The following is a 15367-nucleotide window of genomic DNA, read 5'->3' as shown; positions in this document are numbered from 1 at the left end:
ATGGTCTTCTAGCCTTATGTTGCTTTACCTTCATGTGCTTTTTGTTCCTCTTCTGACCATTGACAACTTCACAGCCCCCATTTTGAGATTATAAGTGTCTTGAGATTGGGGGACTGAGCCTTACTTATCCTTTCTTGCACTCCTTCCCAGCAATTAATACAGTGCCCTGCACACAGGCACTTAAGAAATACCATGGAATTAAGAAAATCTATTCTCACTCTCACTTCCCTATTCTCCTCCCCTCCCAGGCATCTCCATCAATCGTATTTATTTGGCATATGTGCAGAGAGCACAGAACTTAAATCAATCACCTTGGGACAGTCACAGCTTCTCTGTGACTCAGTTACCTCATCTGCAAAATGGAGATTAAGACTGTTAGCCCTATGTGGGACATGGACTCTGTCAAACTGGATTAACTTTTACCTACCCCAGTGCTTAGTACAGTGCCTGGCATATAGTAAGCACTTAAATACCACAAAAAATTAAATCAGTGACATTTATTAAGTTCTTACTGTGTGCACAGCACTGTATTAAACAGTTGGGAGAGCATAATAAAACAGAGTTGATCATGTTCCCTTCCCACAGGAAGGTTGCAACCTAGAAGGAGAACAGATGTTATAATAAATTATGGATATGTACATAAATGCTGTGGAGCTGAAGGTGGGATGAATATCAATTGCTTTAAGGTTACGGATCCAAGTGCAAGCTTGGAAAATACAATAGAGAACAACAGATTTAGAAATCATTCACATTATATGGGGTAGCTGAAATCATAGGAGGGGATGAAAGCTAAGAAGGGAAAGAGATCCTGGAAAACACACTGGGAAAGGGTAGGAAGCAGAGCAGCAGCTAGCCAGAGACCGATAAGATCAGCCAGAGAGGTGACAGGAGAACCAGGAGAGAATGGCCACAACAAAACCAAGATGTGATAGCATTTCCCTGAAAAGAAGTGGTCCATAGAAGATTTCCCTCCTGCTCACTCATAAATTCAGTTATATTCATTGAGTGCTCACTGTGGGACGAACACTCTACTAAGCGCTTGGAAAGTACAATTCAGCAATAGACAATCCCTGCCTACAACGGGCTTATAGTCTAGAAGGAGGGAGGGGACTGAAAGTCTAATGCCTTTATCCATCATGGTTTCCATCTTTGCTCACCTCTCACCTCCTCAGATAGTCTAATGCCTTTATCCATCATGGTTCCATCTTTTCTCATCTCTCAGAAACACAGGTCCTGCTTTTGCCCCTCCTTCATCCCCATTTTTGACCTCTCGCTCTCCTTTGGTTTTTCCTATAAGCCTTCAAATGTGTTCAAATCTCCCCATACTAAAAATGCCTTGTCTTGTAAGTACTGTTCCTGACTCTGCTTTTCCCCATACTAAAAATGCCTTGTCTTGTAAGTACTGTTCCTGACTCTGCTTTGCAGAATTCATCTGATCACCTGGTCATAATTTAAATATTAATTGTATTTGGAAGATTCCCAAATCTCCCTCACTAGCTTTTTCCTTTCATCTAACCTTGAAACCCCCGGATTTTCTCCTTTCTCTAGTACAGCTCCACAGAGAGGACCTGTGAGCATCAAATTACCTTGCATCTGGTTAGTTCAGTGCCTGATTCTTAGTTAGCACTTAAGGAATACCACAATTACTGGAGGCAACATAGCTTAGTGGAAAGAACATGGGCCTGGGAGTCAGAGGTCCTGGGTTCTAATTCTGGCTCTGCCACTTACCTACTCCTTGGACAAGTCACCTAACTTCTCTGTGCCTTGGTTCCTCTTAGGCAAAATGGGGATGAAATGTGTGTTTCCCCTCTCTTTTAGACTTTAAGCACCATGTGGGAAAGGGGCTGGGTCATATCTTCTTGTACTTCCCCCAGCACCAAGCACAGAGTGATTGCTTATTAATAATAATTATAATAATAATAATGGTATTTGTTAAACACTTACTATGTGCCAAGCACTGTTCTAAGCACTGGATCATAATAATAAGGTAAAAACTGAACTTACCTTCCCTCCAAAACCTCTTTCCCATGACAGTCAACAAACCACACACTGTCCTCTTCTCCATGATGCTCATAACCTTGATGTTATAATTGAGAATATAAATATCAAGCTTAATAATTCATTCAATTGTACTTAATGTATCATTGATAATATCATTGCTCATAACCTTGATAATATCATGTGCTTTAGTGAAGGCACATCTCTTCCAAGAGGCCTTCCCTAAGTCCCCCTTTCCTCTTCTCCCACTCCCTTCTGTGTCACACTGACTTGCTCCTTTTACTCCTCCTCACTCCCTGCCCCTCAGCATTTATGTCCATATCTGTAAATTTAATTATTCATATTAATGTCTGTCCCCCACCCCCAGACTGTAAACTCATTTTGGACAGGGAATGTGTCTGTTTATTGTTATATGGTACTCTTCTAAGCACTTAATGCAGTGCTCTGCACACAGCAAGTGCTCAAAAAAATCACTGAATGAATGAATGAATGAATGAATTCTTCCATCCCTCACTTCCCCCAGTCAGCCTGTCCCTAAATCCTGCCAACTTTCCCTCCACAATATTTCCTGGATCTAGCCTTTCCTCTCCTTCCTTACGGGCCATCAACCATCACACTTCCTAGCTGAACTACGGGATCAATGTCCTCCCTGATCTCCCTAAACTCTGTTGATTATACCACTTTCCTAAAGTTCCTTCCTAAAAGAGTCACATGGCTACCTTTTTCTCTCCATATTAAATGGAAATCTATTGATCTCTCCCACCTGCCTCTTTTTATGGTATTTTTAAGCACTTTCTATGTGCCAGGCACTTTACTAAAAGCTGGGGTAGATAGAAAATAATTGGGTTGGACACAGTCCTTGTCCAACATGGGGCTCACAGTCTTAATCCCCATTTTACAGATGAGGTGATGGGCACAGAAAGCTAAGTGAGTTGGCCAGGTCACACAGCAGAAAACTGGTGGAGCTGCAATTAGAACCCAGGTCTTTCTGACTCCCAGGCCCATGCTTTATCTACTAGGTCACACTGCTTTTCTTACCTTTCTGGCCTTTTCTCATACTCTTTCCTCTTGTCAAGTTAACTTTCTAATTTATTTTGATTCTCCTGTCTCCAGCCCACTGTTCAAATTCTTCCTTCTGCTTGGTATTTCCTCCTCATCTTTAAACAACTTTTATAAACACCTTTTTCCTTGGGTTCCATTGCCTTACCAATTCTTACTTATTTCTAGATCAAGTCAACTAATTAACCACCTTTGCGCTTCTGTATATGTTGGTTTATTTATTCCACTATGTAAGCTGTCTATTCTTTTTTTGCATTGAATGTTACTAATTATATCTATGTTTTCCCTTTACATCCCAATACATGTACATTATCTCCATATGCCTCTATTCCCCATAAGATTAGATGCTTCAGAGGCACAGGGAACTTTCACAAGAACTTTGGGATACACTGCTCTACACACAGTAGTTGTTCAATAAGTACTGATGTTGATGGCCACATACCTAAAGGAAAATAGGGGGAGAAACAGCATATGGGATTTGCAGATCCTATAATCAGCTTCAATAACTCCTAAAATGCAAGAGGCTGTGGTTTGTACAGTTTTTCTATCATAATAATAATGTTGGCATTTGTTAAGCGCTTACTATGTGCAGAGCACTGTTCTAAGCGCTGGGGTAGATACAGGGTAATCAGGTTGTCCCACGTGGGGCTCGCAGTTAATCCCCATTTTACAGATGAGGTAACTGAGGCCCAGAGAAGTTAAGCGACTTGCCCACAGTCACATAGCTGACAAGTGGCAGAGCGGGGATTTGAACCCATGATCCCTGACTTCCAAGCCCATGCTCTTTCCACTGAACCACACTGCTTCTCTCATTTACTTGTTATTTCCTTTCCAAAGATAAATTTGGAATCAAGGATTAGTCAATGCTATCTGATCTAACTTCCTTAAGAGTAATCAAACATCCAAATTTATGTCTCTTAAAAGACTTTTTTATTTTTTATAGTTCTACAGCTAGAAAAAAAAACCACACACAGATTTTCTGCAGTAAAATTAAAAATTAGAAATTAAAGCAGGAATCAGTACATTATACATACATACACATAAAAATTCAATTTTAAAGAGAATATGTTGAGGACCAGTGTATAAGAAAAAGAGACTATTTAAGCAAGGACAGATTAGCCATTTTAATCAGTGTCCATTTTGAGTAATTACAAGATGAATACAATAATCATTACAGAGAACTCTGGAAAATAGGTGCAACAGCAAGGAAATAGACGATAAAGGAAACTATCTAAAAAAAAGAAATAAGGAAGACGAAAGATACGCTCACTCAAGGAGGGTGGGAAAGTAGGGCAAAAATCATAGAGAAAGAGGTAACATTTGGAAAAATTGGTAGTGGATATGGATATGGGAAAGTTCCCAGAATCACTTGGAAATTGCCAACTAGATGAAGTGTAAGAGCAGGTAAAGTTATTCAAGAGATAATGAAACCCCAGATGTTTTTCTCATAGTTTGAAAAATGAAATAATAATTATGGTATTTGTTTAATAGCAGACAACCTTTTAAAACTATTTAATTTTAAATAACTTACTCTGGGTTATATTAGCCACTGCACAAATTTGAATCAGCAGCAAGGCCTAGTAGATAGAGCGTAGACCTGGGAGTCAAAAGGACCAGGGTTTTAATCCTAGCTCTTCCATTTTTCTGAGGTGTGACCTTGGACAAGTTACTTAACTTATTTGTGTCTCAGTTACCTCATCTATAAAATGGGGATTAATATTGTGAGTCCCATGTGGGACATGGACTATGTCCAACTTGATTATTCTCGTATCTACCCCACGGTTTAATTCTGTGCCTGGCACATAGTAAGTGCTCAACAAGTACCAAAAAAGAAATAAAAAGAGATACATTCACTTAAGTCTTACCTTAAAGTCTTCAGTAGTCTTGAAGAGAATACTTCCACGTTTGGGATTGCTTTAATAGGAAGACTGATTCAAATTAACCTATTTTGAAGATTATGGGAAGTAATAATAATAATAATAATGTTGGTACTTGTTAAGTGCTTACTATGTGCAGAGCACTGTTCTAAGCGCTGGGGTAAACACAGGGGAATCAGGTCGTCCCACGTGGGGCTCACAGTCTTAATCCCCATTTTACAGATGAGGGAACTGAGGCACAGAGAAGTTAAGTGACTTGCCCACAGTCACACAGCTGACAAGTGGCAGAGCTGGGATTCGAACTCATGAGCCCTGACTCCAAAGCCCGTGCTCTTTCCACTGCGCCACACTGCTTCTCTAAGTGTGTACTGTACTGTACTGTAAGTGTAAGTAAGTACTGTATTAAGTGTTAGAAAGCTGATTAAAGTTTTTCCTATACTGTGTCAGTGTGCAACAGCTCTGAGTTCTCTTTCAAACAATTCAAGTACTTTCTCCAGAAAGACAGTTAGCTGGAAAGGTACTGTTCTATAGAAAAGTAGAATAGGCTACTTACTAAATTGGCTACCATGACAGATAACATATGTTCACCTACACATTTGTGGATTTTTAAAAGAATGTTTTTGAGCTGGTTATAGAAAATAATCTTAGAAGGGATAGGAGGGTGAGAAAATGGGAAAATAAAGACTAGAACCAGTATGTGCTGTGGGAGATATAATCAATCAATCAATCAATCAATTGTATTCATTGAGCGCTTATTGGGTGCAGAGCACTGTACTTACCACTTCGGAGAGTACAATATGATAGAATTGGTAGACATAATAATATAATAATGTTGGTATTTGTTAAGCACTTAGTATGTGCCAAGCACTGTTCTAAGTGCTGGGGTAATCAGGTTATCCCACATAGGGCTCACAGTCTTCATCTCCATTTTACAGATGAGGTAACTGAGGCACAGAGAAGTTAAGTGACTTGCCCAAGGACATAGGTTGCTAAATTCCCTTCTTCCAGATCATTACAAGTGATTTTACAAGTTCTTGTATTAGACTCTTGACTTTCCCAGGGTGCTTCAACTGGGCCATTGGCTAGTGAGTGAGCCAGAGACAGCCTAAACATTTTTCTTTCTGCTTAGCTGCCTTTTAGAAGTTTGAATAATCGATTATTTGCTATTCCTTGAGAGAGCTGTCCATTCTTTCATTCAATGGTATTTATTGAGCACTTACTATGTGCAGAGCACTGTACTAAGAGCTTGGAATGTACAATTCGGCAACAGAGACATTCCCTGCCCAATGGTCTAAATGGGGGAGACAGCAAAGTAAAAGAAAACAAAACAAAAACAAGACAACATCATCAAGATAAATAGAATCAAGGGGATGTACACCTCATTTACAAAATAAATAGGGGAATAAATAACATATACAAATGAACACAGTGCTGAGGGGAGGTGAAGGGGAAAGAGCAGAGGTGGGAGGGGAGAGGAGGGAGAGCAGAGGGAAAGTGGGGGCTCAGTCTGGAAGTCTACACTGGAGACCATAGTCTACACCTGTGGACTCCAGTTCCTCTCTTCCAATTCTTTCCTTGAACCCCTGAATCTGGTACTAGGCCCCTTCACAACAGAGAAACCACCCCTAAGGTCACAAATGAACTTCTCACCAAATCCTATGGTCTCTACTATAGCCTAATCGTCCTAGACTTCTCAACTATCTTTAACACTGTGGACAAATACCCTATCCTAGAAATATTATCCAATTTTAGCTCCACTGACATCCTCCTTTTCTGGTTCTCTTCCTATCTGTCTGACTGCTCCTTCTCAGTCTCTTTTACAGAATCCTCCTCTGCCTCCCACCCTCTGACACTGGGACTCCCTCAAGGCCCAGTTCTGGATCCCCTACTATTCTCCATTCTCATCCACTCATTCGCTTCCATGGCTTTCAACTCTCAATTTTACATAGATGATCCATAAATGATCCAAATTTACCTCTCCAACCCTCACCTTTCTCCTCTGCAGTATTATATTTTTTCCTGCCTTCAGAACATCTCTACTTGGATGTTCTGCTACCTCAAATGCTGAATCATTTCAGATTCCAGCAACTTTATTTATAGACATATTTTCTCCAAAACATCCTAGCTTCTAACATTATCTGGCCATGACCTTGCTAGTGACTCTTCCGTTATCATTGGTTTCTACCCAGCTAGCTGCTGATATGCCACTTCTACATTTTCCTTGGATTTTTCCTAGCATTAGTGTCTCCTCCAGAGAACTAGTCATCCTGACGATGTGTCCAAAACATCCTAATCTAAGTCAAGTTATTTGGCTTTCTAAACACCACATTGGCTTAATTTGTTCCAGAACCCATTTGGTTGATTTTTAGACAGTACACGGCATTCACCAAAGCCCTCTCCAACACTACATTTCATAAGAAGCGATGCTCTTTCTATTCTGTTTTTTCGCTGTCCAGCTTTCAGATCCATATACCCTTCAAACTAACATGTCCAAAATCTTCATATTCTCACCCAAACCCTGTACTCCCAATGCCTTTTCCATCACTGTAGACAACACCACTACTATCCCTATCTCATCAGCCCATAACCTTGGCATTATCCTCGACCGTACAACCCACATACTTAATCTGGTACCAGTCCTGCCAATTTTACCTTCATGATATTACTAAAATCTGCCCTTTCCTCTCCTTTCAATCCCATTTTGATTATGGCATGCCTCCTCTCTAACCTCACTGCCTCCTGTCTGTCCCCACTTGAGTCCATACTTCATTCTGCTATCTGGATCCTTTTTCTAAAGAAACATTAAGGATACACCTCTCAACTCTTTAAGAACCTTCAACGGTTACCCATCTACCACCACATCCAACAGAAACTCCTCACCAAAGGTTTTAAAACACTCAATCAGCTTGCCTCCTCCAACCTTACCTCTTACTACAGTCCAGCCTACACATTTCACTCCTCTAGGACCAGCCTGTTTACCATGCTCTATCTCCTCTAGGTAGCCACCAACCCGATTATCATATCCTCCCTCTAGCCTGGATCTCCTCCCCATTACATATACATGAGTCCACCACTCTCTCCTCCTTCATATCTTCTCCAAGAGGCCTAGCCCAATTAAACCCTCTTTCCTTGACTCCCTCTTCTTTCTGTATCATTTTTACACTTGGATCTGTACCCTTTAGGCCCCTTTTAATCACTCCACCCTCAGCCTCAGAGCACTTATGCCCATATCTGTAATTTATTTATATTAATGCATATCTTACCCTCTAGACTGTAAACTCAAGGAGAGCAGCAAGAGTTGTATTGTACTCTGTTGTATTTTACAATCCCAAGTGCTTAATACAGTGCTCTGCACACAGAAAGCACTCAATAAATACTATTGATTGATTAATAATTTGGCTAACACATATTTGCTGTCAGATTTGCAAACATGTATTAATAGAAAAGGCAACTGTTAGTTTAGCATTTAAAGATGAGATAGACTAAATGAATTCCATGCAATTTTTTTAAAGTTAACATTACATATTTGTACATCACTATAAACCAATCAATCATATTTATTGAGTGCTTACTGTGGGTAGTGCACTGTCCTAAGCACTTGGGAAAGTAGAATATATCAGTCTTGTCTTATGCTGTCGAGTTGTTTCTGACCCATAGTGACTCCATGGACACATCTCACCCAGAACACCCCACTGCAACCGCAATCATTCTGGTAGTGTATCCATGGTGTTTTCTTGGCAAAAATATGGAAATGTTTACCATTGCCCTCTTCCATGCAGTAAACTTGAGTAACGGCCCTCTACTCTCACCCATGCTGCTGCTGCCCAGCATAGGTGGGTTTTGACTTGCAGCAGATGGCCTTCCACTTGCTAGCCACTGCCCAAGCCAGGAATGCAATGGGTATGTCTCTGCTTGACTCTTCCTCCCATAGTCCAGGCTGGTAGAGTACTGGAAACTCTCCAGGCATAATCCTGAGAGGGGAATACATCAGTGTCTGGGTTCTAATCTCAGCTCCACCACTTGCCTGCTGTGTAACCTTGGGCAAGTCACTTCCCTTCTCTATGCCTCATTTCCCTCATCTGTAATATGGGGATTAAGACTGTGAGCCCCATGTGGGACAGGGACTGTGTTCTACCTGATTATCTTAGACCTACCCCACTACTTAGAACAGTGCTTGATACATAGTGTTTAAAAATGCAAAAATCTTTAAAAAAAGGAGGTGTTTGCTTCCCAAAAAACCTTAGAAAATTGACCATTTTCAATATTTTTGGAGAAAAGTCCATTTTTCCATAAAACATCTTCTGCTGAATCTTGTCTGAATCATCCTCATAATTGGCCCATTCTCTGCCTGGTGTTGCCAGGGAAAAACTGGGCAGAGGGTGGCATTAACAAAACAATAATTCCAATGAAAAGGGAAATGTGTTCATGCACATAACCTACTTTATGGTGTGCATCTAGAAGACAAATACCTTTCATCATCTGACCCCTAATAATAGACATCCCATAATTAATTTAAAAGCTTCTAAATATAAAGTCTGAAGACAGACTTTAAGGTCCTTAGTCAATTTCCCCTCCTTTCTACCTAGTTGCCTGGGAAACAGATTATGTCTCCTCTAGTTAACCTTCCCTGAGTAATCTATTTCTCCCCATACTGCATCACATGCACTTGAGCCCTGACCCCAACCCCCAGTAGAGAGCATTTATATACTCACCTTTATATTTGGTTGCTTGCCCCTAATTTATTTTAATGACTCCCCTGCTAGATTGTAAGTTCCTAGAGAGCAGGGTTCTGGCTCATTACTCTCCTGAACTCTCCCAAGCGCTTAGTACAATCCTCTTGATTAGAGTGTGCTTGCAAGCAATACTATTGATTGATCAATTCTATGCGCTCTAACAAAGCTAACCTGTTTACCTCCACTCTAAATGACTCTTTGACTCTGCCTCTGGGCCACTGCGTTATCATTCCCGCTGGTCTCTTCAGTCCTTTCTCCAAAATCCTGCCTGACATGCATATTAATGAAAAACCATTAAATTGACATTAAACATATTTCTAAATTTTAATGTCCCTTGTAGAAAAGACATCTGGAAAGCCAATTCCCAAGAAATTGTCAAGTTCTTCAGAGGTTCAAGAAACATAATTGAGACATGGTTTCAGAGGAAACAGAATCCCAAAATTATGTTCCCAGAAAAGAATGGAAGAACAGGGTTATTTGAGTAGTTAAAGCAGAGTAAAGCATGGCAAATGTTTCTGTATGAGTGTTTGCTTGTTTCTTTTCATTTTAGGTTTCCCAAAGAGTCACAGGTGAAATCCTTTTCCTGAATAAACAGAAAATTGTGTGCCTTGTAGAGGGACATGCCCATCAATTTATGAAAATCTGAATAGACCTTTGCCACATACCTTCTCCAAGTTACATAAATAAAAGAAAACTTGAAAGCCAAAGGTCTGGGCCCACAATTTCCAGTTATCTGGTGGTATTTTTTCTTGTTGTGATTTTCACACTGAAGCGCCGACACTTACAGATCCAAGCAAGACAAAAAGAGCAAATCCTCAAATAGCTCATGTTTATTCAGTCATGAATTGAAAGGAACATATTTCTCTTTTGATTTGTATACATATGGGAAAACCCTAACTTTGAGCAGTGAGGTAACATTAGTGGGGATTACCCCATGCAGACAAGACTAACGTTTCTTGAGCCATGAACAGAGATTGGCCTTGGAACTCTGTCATATAAATGAATAGCATTTATGGACTTTACTGATTCCAAGTCTCTCCCTTTGGCCCAGAGCCACTTTGAGTGACACTCGGCATCTCTGAGAAACAGTCTTCAAGTAGAAGGACTGAGTCAATCCGGAGCCACAAATGATGTCCTAAACTAAGAAGAGAAAAAAAAAACACTTTGCATCAACCTACAGAACGTTTTCTGCCTTTCCATCTCCATGACAAAACAGGACTAACAAATCACCCCATTGTCAACAGAATACAGAGGGAGATTTTGCATTAGAACCATTAAAAAATGGGATTCTGCAAAAATATTTCAATTAACCATTAGGTTTGTGCAAGCTGACAGGGCTCATGACACCCTGGAAGGGTCCTTACTGAATTTACTGCGAAGGGAAAGGTTCCAGACAACACAGATTAGGAATGTCTGAATATTTTCAAACCAAGCTCCAATTGCAAACTCCCAGTGGTGTAACTAGGACCCAGTAATAATAATAATAATAATATATTTGTTTAGCATTTACTATGTGCCAAGCACTGCATTAAGTATTGAGGTGGATACAAGCTAATCAGGCCCCACATGGGGCTCATGGTTTAAGTAAGAGGGAGAAAACATCCTGAGGATGCCGTTGAGGAACCTGAGGCACAGAAAAGTTAAGTGACTTGCCCAAGGTCATCACCAATGGAAGCTGTTAAGCATTTACTATGTACAGAGCACTGTTACTGTCACAAAAGAGGCAAGTCATAAAGTGGGGATTAGAACCCAGGTCCTCTGACTCCCTTGCTCTTTACATTAGGCAACACTATTTCGCAGGACTATCCACTAAATCAGGAAATGCAGAAGGAAAGAACTATCAAGTAGAAGTATCCTACCCACTGATATTAGAACAATTTACTTCCTTTTAACCCTTGTGGTGAACTATAAACCAGAGAACTACTCTCAAATAGCCCTGCCTCCGATATCATTAGCTCCGCTAAGATGTCAGCAGAATCTGAGAAAGTTTTCCTACCAGCCCTTAGCTGTAACCCCTGAAGACATGGTCAATGAGTTGGGTTTGGATTTAGAGGGCTTTACCCTAGTTTCTGCCCATTTAATGTGACAATCTGTCTGAGACCAATGGGGTTCCTTTGACTCCAGAGCTTCCTTGAGCTCTGCAGTTTGTTTCCTCAGATTTGGCCCTCCTGCCGTTACTCCAGGAAAATTTAATTTATTCATTCGATCTTATTTATTAAGAGCTTATTGTGTGCAGAGCACTGTACCAAGTGCTTGGGAGAGTACAATAAACATTCCTTACCTACAGTGAGCTTACAATCTAGAGGGACGAGCTCATTCTCATCTTTTCCCTCTCTTTTCTCCCTAGCTCCCCTGTTACCCAGAAGTAGGAAACCAAAGAAGGATAAACTGCAACAGCGGCAATTCCACCTAGTTCATTCATTCATTCATTCAATTGTATTTATTTAGACTTACTGTGTGCAGAGTATGAAGTGCTTGGAAAGTACAATTCAACAATAGAGACAATCCCTGTCCACACTGGACTTACAGTCTGGTGGCAGGGGAGGCGGCGAAGTCAGACATCAAAACAAGTAAATAGGCATCAATATAAATAAATAGAATTATAGATATATACACATCAAAACAAGGAAACAGGAATCAACATAAATAAATAGAATTATAGATATGTACATGGATACACAAGTGCTGTGGGATGGGGGTAGAACAAAGGAAGTGAATCATGGTGACGCAGAGGGGAAGGGGATCTGAGGAAAAGGGGGGTTTAGTTTGGGAAGGGCTCTTGGAGGAGGTATGCCTTCAGTAGGGTTTTGAAGGGGGGAGTGTGATTGGCAGATTTAAGGAAGGAGGGCATTCCAGGTCAAAGGTAGGACTTGAGCCAGGGGTCGACGGCAGAACAAATGAGAATGAGGCACAGAGAGAAGGTTAGTGTCAGAGGACCTGAGTGTGCGGGCTGAGTTGTAGAAGGAGAGAAAGGAGGTGAGGTAAGAAGGGGCAACGTGATGGACAGCTTTGAAGCCAATAGCAAGGAGTTTTTGTTTGATACGGAGGTTGATAGGCAACAATTGGAGATTTTTGAGGAGAGGAGTGACATGCCCAGAACATTTTGTAGAAAGATAATCTGGGCAGCAGAGTGAAATATGGACTGAAGTGGAGAGTTCAGAGTCTTCTGTTTTTTCTCCAGTGCTGCCTACTCGACCCCAAGACTTGCAAGCCATCATCAGCAGAAGAGTCTCTGCCACGAACAACTCATGCACCAAATCACTCTTGCTCATTCATTCAATCGTGTTTATTGAGCGCTCACTGTGTGCAAAGCACTATATTAAGTGCTTACTAAGGTCCTTCCAACATCTTCCCCCACCAACCCAACTCTGGTAAATAGCATTTGTGCTACCCTCCACAGCTTCTTTTACAGACTTCTTTCCATTTTAAAACCTAAAACAAAACCTGAATTTTCAACATTTAAAATGTTTTATTTAAAGCCAATTTCTAGCCAAATGAAACAAATGAAAACCCCAGAATGAATCCCTTCATTTTGCTTCTTTTAGCATGAAAAGACTATATGGCATCTAGGATTCCAATAATATATCACACCAAGTGAAGAACAAGAACAAGTTATCAGGAATACATATTGCATTTGCCTTATCTCCATGTTGTGTTTCAGATGTGCTCAGTTGATAGTCTAGAAAATGTCTTGGACTTTGATATTTAGGCCAAAAAGAACTAGATAAAAAATAGAGGTTACCTTCATATGCTAGAATTCTAATAAACCATCTTGCAGTGAATAATTCAGCTACTTAAACTGGATGAATGACCAGATCCTCATCCTATGTGCCTTTATTAATTTGGGGGATTTTTGTGGTATTTGTTAAGTGTTTACAAAAATAATAATCATAACAATAATAATTATGGTACTAGTTAAGCGCTCACTATGTACCAGGCACTGTTCTAAGCGCTGGGGTAGAGCCAAGATAGTTGGGTTGGATATAGCCCCTGTTCATTAAAGGGCTCATGGTCTTAAACCTCATTTTACAGATGAGGTAACTGAGGCCCAGAGAAGTTAACTGATTTGCCCAAGGTTACACAGCAGACAAGTGGTAGAGCCTGTGGATAAATTCAGACAGGATTAGATACAAGTTAATCAAGTTGTACCCAGTCCATGTCCCACATGTGGCTCAAAATCTTAATCCCCATTTTATGCATGAGGAAACCGAAGCACAGGGAAGTTAAGTGATTTATCCAAGGTCACAGAGCAGATAAGAGACAGAGCTAGGATTGGAACCCAGGTCCTTCTGATTCCCAGACCTGTGCTCTATCCACTAGGTCACGCAACTTCTCAAATAAATGAATTCACTCATCCTATCTCCTTTTTTATCAGTATTAAAACCACGATGAGTAAAATAATTGTTAGCTGTTCCGATTCCTTCTAGAAAAGGGAAATCAAAACCACAAGTGTCACTCTTCCAGTCCTAAACGGGATGCATTCCGGAAGCCCCTGAAACCAAGTATGGGTCGCCTTCCACTTGTGCAAGAGGTCTCACCCATCCTTGATTTCTGGGGCCACAGGAGCCACGTCGACTGACTTCCAGTATCTCCGATGCTTGCAAGTCCAGACCGAGAGGAGGGCTAATAAAGAAAATGTTACCATCATGTCTTACAGGCATTTGGGTCAGGATATCTTTTAGGAAAGGAAACATATCTGGTATAAAAGATAGTAATTCTATTATATTTTTCAGCTCAGATAATTATCAGTTCCTCCAGTGTAATTTGCAGATCAATCAATAATAGTTAATAATATTTGTGGTATTTGTAAAGTGCTTACTTTGTGCCGGTTCCTGTACTAAGCACTGCGATGGATACAAGCAAATAGAGTTGGACACAGTCCAGGTACCACATGGGCCTCACAATCTTAATCATCATTTTACAGATAAGATCACTGAGGCCCAGAGAAGAGAAGTGGCCTGCTCAAGGTCACAGAGCAGACAAGTGGTGGAGTCACATTAAAACTCAGGTGCTTCTGACTTCCAGACTGGTGCTGTATCCATGAGGCCACACTGTTTCTCAATCAGCTGCCTTCAACGCTGTCAACCACCCCCGTCTCCTGGAAAAAATATCCAACCTCTGCTTCACTGACACTGGCCTCTCTTATTTTTCCACCTATCTCTGTGGCTGCTCATTCTCAATTTCTTTCATGAGCTCCCACTCTGCCTTCCACCCCCTATCTGTGGGTGTCCCTCAAGATCCAGATCTGGCTCCCCTTCTATTCTCCACCTACACCCCCTCCATTGGAGAACTCACTTGGTCCCATGGCTTCAACTACAATCTCTATATGGATGATTGCCAAATCTATATCTCTAGCCCTGATCCCTCTCCCTCTCTGCAGTCTCTACTTACATGTGCCACGGACATCACAACCTTAACATGTCCAAAACAGAACTCCTTATCATCCTTCCCCAAACCCTATCCTCTCCCTGACTTTCTCATCACTTTAGATGGCATCACCCTCCTCCCTGCCTCAAAGCCCATAACCTTGGTGGGATCCTTGACCTCTTTCTCTCATTCAACCCATGTAATCAATCTTCACTAAATCCTTTCAGTTCAAGCTTCATAACATTGCTAAAATACGTCCTCTCCCCTCCATCCAAACTGCTTCCATGGTAATCTAGGCACTTATCCTATCCTGTCCTCATTGCTTTATCAGCC

The 15367-nt window shown here is 40.9% G+C and overlaps 1 long non-coding RNA gene and 2 other non-coding genes across 4 annotated transcripts in view; all 3 read right to left on the bottom strand.

Annotated features, from left to right (window-relative positions):
• LOC114813257 overlaps window positions 1-15367 on the bottom strand; it is a 113909-nt gene that overhangs the window by 21874 nt on the left and 76668 nt on the right. The window contains exons 1-2 of one of the 2 annotated variants that reach the window (XR_003760957.2): window positions 4923-5002; window positions 2005-2077 (exon numbers count right to left, since the gene is read on the bottom strand). This is a non-coding gene — a long non-coding RNA (uncharacterized LOC114813257). Of the gene's footprint in view, window positions 1-2004; window positions 2078-4922; window positions 5003-15367 lie in introns of those variants that run through there. The other variant, XR_003760958.2, reaches the window with a different exon arrangement.
• On the bottom strand, window positions 8778-8915 carry LOC114816670. The gene has a single exon (XR_003764472.1). It is a non-coding gene; the product is annotated as a small nucleolar RNA SNORA7 (small nucleolar RNA).
• On the bottom strand, window positions 14145-14237 carry MIR551 (microRNA mir-551). The gene has a single exon (NR_034820.1). It is a non-coding gene; the product is annotated as a microRNA mir-551 (primary transcript).

The sequence above is a fragment of the Ornithorhynchus anatinus genome, chromosome 1 (assembly GCF_004115215.2).
Source record: "Ornithorhynchus anatinus isolate Pmale09 chromosome 1, mOrnAna1.pri.v4, whole genome shotgun sequence".
Taxonomy (NCBI): Eukaryota; Metazoa; Chordata; class Mammalia; order Monotremata; family Ornithorhynchidae; genus Ornithorhynchus; species Ornithorhynchus anatinus.
The sequence above is the reverse complement of the archived record's forward strand: the minus strand, read 5'-3'. Positions and strand labels throughout refer to the sequence as shown.